We start from the raw sequence: 4,560 nt of genomic DNA on the forward strand, positions 1-4,560 counted from the left end.
AATGGAGGAGTGAAGGCTCTATGTAGCTACCAGCTTGACTTATCTATGCTCCATATTTATGTGGGTGTCTTCAATCTTGATGTCAGTTTAGGGAGAGCAAACTATAGTCATGGCAACGGCCTGTGTTATTTAGAGACTATAGTGAGATTCCTTTGGCCAACAACTGAATTAGATACAACCCAGTCCTAGTACTAAAAGTTTCATATGGTAACTACAGATGTCTAATTGGGGCCCTGTCTTCCTCATTATTTGGAAATTTCATTTAGAACCCCTCCATATATGTATATGTTTCAGGAAGCTTCTATTATATTAGATTTCCATATAACCCCCTAAATAGCCCTTAAATTTTGTTGTCTCTCCTATAGAGTCTTTCTTGTCTCCCTCTTCAAGCACCATCTCCACTTGATCCTTATGTTCTAATCCCTCAATCCATCCATGAATATCTGTTCTCTTTCCCTTTCCCAGGGAAATCTATCTGCCACCACCCAGTTCCATACTCTGTGAGTCTATGGATTATAGTTAGGTTATCAGTGGCCCTAACAGCTAACAACCACATATAAGTGAATACATACCATTTTTGCATTTCGTAGTCTGGGTTACCTTACAATGATTCTTTTTCCTAATTTCATTTATTTATCTGTAAATTTCATGGACTTTATTGTCTTTAACATTGAGTAATAGTCCATTGTGTAAATGTGCCATACACCTTTGTCCATTGTTCTGTTGAGGGACACCTAGGCTGTTTCCAACTTCAGACTATTGTGAATAGAACAGCAGAACAGCAATGAACACAGTGAAGCAAGTGTCTTTGTGGTATCCTTTGGGTATATGCCCAAAAGTGTTATAGCTGTATTTTGAAGCAAATCGATTTTCATATTCCTGTGGAATCACATTAATTTCAATACTAACTGCACCAATTAGCAATCCCACCAGCAGTGCAGGAGAGTTCCCCTTACTTCACACTCTCATCAGCATGACCTGTCATTTGCACTATTGATGTTGACTAGTGTAAAATGAAATCTCAAAGTAGTCTTTATTTGCATTTCTCTGATTACTAAAGATGTTGAACATTTAAGTTTTTCTCCACCATTTGAGTTTTCTCTATTCATAATTCTCTGTTTAAATTTTAATTGGATTGTTTTAATTGATATCTAGTTTTTAGTTCTTTACATATTTTGAGTATTAGCTCTCTATTAGGTATGTAATTAGTATGTTACCATTTTATTATTTGAAAGATTGTGAAATGCCAAAGCTTTTCAATTCCATGAAGTCCCATTTATTAATTGCTGTGCATAATGCCTATGTTAATTGTATCCTGTTCAGAAAAGCTTTGCCTGTGCCAATGAGTTCAAGGCTATGCCCCAGGTTCTCTTCAGTCAGGTTCAGTATATCTAGTTTTATGTTGAGGACTTTGATCCATTTGGACTTGAGTTTTGTGCAGGGTAATAAGTACAGATCTATTTGCATTCTTTTATATGATGACATCAATTTTAACTGGCATCATATGTTGAAATTGCTATCTGTTTTTTCCCAGTGTGTATTCGTGAATCCTTAATCAAAAATAAGGTGTGTGTCTATAGGGGTATGCATTTGTGTCTGGATCTTCAATTCAATTCTGTTGATCAATGAGTCTGCCTTTCAAGAATGCAATGTTGTTTGTATTTATAACACTCTTACAGCACAATTTGAGATTGGTGATGATATCTCCAGCAGTTCTTTGATTATTCAGGATTCTTTTAGGTATCCTGTGGGTTGTGTGCATGTGTGTGTGTGTGTGTGTGTGTGAGTGTGTGTGTTGTGTGTGTGTATGTGTGTGTGTGTGTGTGTGTGTGTGTGTATGCTTCCACATGAATCTGAAGATGGTGCTTCAAAGATATGTAAAGGCTTGAATAGGAATTTTGATGGGACTTGAATTTATTCTGTAGAATGCTTTTTGACAGGATGACCACTTTTACTATATTAATCATACTAATCCATGAGCATGGGGTAATCTTTCTCTTTTTGCATTTTGTTCGATTTCTTTTTTAAATTTTTAAAACTTTTTGTCATTACTTATTTGGTTAGAGTTATTACAAGATTTTACGTTCTGAGGCTATTATGATAGTTATTATTTTCCTTCTCAGTCTGTTTGTTGATTATGTATAGCAGGACTACTGATTTTGGTGAGCTAATTTTATATCTTGCTACTTTGCTGAAAGTATCAGTTTTAAGAAGTTTCCCAGTGGAACTTTTAGGATCACTTATATATACTTAGAATACTATTATGTCATCTGAAAGCAACAATACTTTGACTTCTTCCTTTCCAATTTGTATCCCTTTGATCTTCTTCAGTTGTCTTATTGCTCTAGATAAAACTTCGAGTACTATATTGAATAGATATGGAGAGATTGGACAACCTTGTCTTGATGCGTATTTTAGTGGAAATGCTTTGAGTTCCTCTCTATTTAAGCTGATGCTGGCTATGGACTTGTAAACTGGTTTTACTATGCTGAGATATGTCCCTGGTATTCCTAATCTCTGAAGGACTTTTATGATAAAAGAGTGTTGGATTTTGTCAAAGACCTTTATTTAACATCTAATGAGATGATCATGTGTTTTTTTTTCTTTTAGTTTGTTTATGTGGTGAATTACTGATTTTCACATATGGAACCATCTCTGCTTTGGGATAAAGCCTACCTGATTACAGTGTATGATCTTTTTGATGTGTTCTATGATTGGGTTTACATGTATTTTATTGAGTATATGTTCATAAGAGAAATCAGTCTCTAATTATCTTTCTTTTTTCCCCCACTGTTCAAGGTTTATTTGGTGTTTTTCTTGGCATGACACTTGAGTGGTTGGTTCCATCACCCATATCCATATCTTACATTTCACATGATATTGCAATGCACACTACAGACACATATAATACATAAAATATTCTGTAGAACAGTTATGTACATGATATGCATAATGGACTTATACACTGGAGCCAGGTTATCACTAACTGGTAACTCTTGGCCTACGTGTGTTTGGTGAGGGTGTGCAGTTATCCTGTGGCAGGCTCACAGGATAACTGAAGCCTCCACACAGTTGACAGTGTCTTGGAGACAGTAGAACTGTCATATTAACCATGTTACCACTGAACAAGTACCACTTGGAAGCAGGGAAGAGCTGTGGGAACTGAGATTTTCCCCCAAATCAGCAACCACAGCTCAGATGAGAAGTGTGTGGTCTCCATAGAAACCTTGCTGCAGCCTGGACAGTGAGGCACTAGGACACTGGGAGCACTTTAGAACTGCAGCTCCTTCTGGATTCCTCAGAAGGTATCTGCACTCTTCTTCAAGTGGACCTCTACCTCAGGAGTCAGTGGCACCTTCACAACATCCAAGATTCCATTTTGTCCCAGGATGCATGGGACACTGAAGAAGACATCATCATTGATTCCATAGAGACCTTTAATCATGTCGGAGGTGGGATGCACCAACCTAAGGTTCTTCATTATGCTCTCGGCCAAGTCTGCCACAGAGAGGCCAATGGCCAAGGATGTGTAACCTTTCAGCTTGATCATCTCACACGCATTGTCAGCAACCTGATTGTGAACATTCTTCCATTGCTCCTTATCTGTATCAGTGCCCAGTTCTGGGTTCAAACTTCAGGAAGATGCCGGCAACATTCACACCACTCTGCACAGGCACACTGGAGCCACCATGCTCTCCCAGGACCCACCCATGACAGCTCAGTGGGTGAACTCCCCGCCTTTTTCCCAACGGGTAACAAAACTGAGCTGAATCCAGATTGCAACCACTTACAACTCTGCTTTTGGAAAAGCCATTGATTTTCCAAGCCACATAGGTCAAGATATCCATTGGATTCTAGACAACAAGCAGTTTGCAGTAAGGACAGTTCTTCACAATGTTGGGAACTTGAAGATGTTTACATTTTGATGGACCAAATTGAGTTGGCTCTCTCCCTCTTGCTGACAGGCCCTTGGTGTGCTAATGACCAGCTTCGAGTTTGCAGTTACACAATAGTCATTGCTGGAGACAATTTTTGGTGTTTTAAGGGAAAGGCCACTATGCTGGACATCCATCATCTCTCCCTTTAGCTGGTCTTCCATGACACCAACAAGGGCAGGTTCATCTGCCACGTCCTTCATTAATATACTGATAGCTTGAGCCATGCCAACAGTACTAGTCCCAATAACTGTAATCTTATTCCGGGGGATCTGTTCTTCCTTAAGAGGATTCACAATCAGCTGGTCCTTGAGAATTGCCATCTCGGAATTTGAATCTTTTGAGACTGCTAGTGCACAATGGGGGCAACGGACAAGCAGCAGCAGTGTGGCCTGGGCTCGGCGACAGTGACTCCAGTACCCTAATTATCTTTCTTTGTTGAGTCTTTATGTGGTCTGGACACAGCATAAAAATGGATCGTGTTTTAGCATCCATACATTCTGTTAGTATGTATCTTTTATTGGGGGAACTGAAACAACTGATGCTGACCAGTGTTTGATGGTTCTGTTATTTTCTTCTTAGATGGTGCGTGTGAATGTGTGTTTTGTGTGTGTGTGTGTGTGTG

The 4,560-nt window shown here is 39.0% G+C and overlaps 1 pseudogene; it reads right to left on the reverse strand.

Moving 5' to 3' along the window:
• Window positions 1-3,271: 3,271 nt before the first annotated feature.
• LOC127675027 (L-lactate dehydrogenase A chain-like) lies at window positions 3,272-4,258 on the reverse strand (annotated as a pseudogene).
• Window positions 4,259-4,560: the final 302 nt, after the last annotated feature.

Source organism: Apodemus sylvaticus, chromosome X, assembly GCF_947179515.1.
Source record: "Apodemus sylvaticus chromosome X, mApoSyl1.1, whole genome shotgun sequence".
Lineage (NCBI taxonomy): Eukaryota > Metazoa > Chordata > Mammalia > Rodentia > Muridae > Apodemus > Apodemus sylvaticus.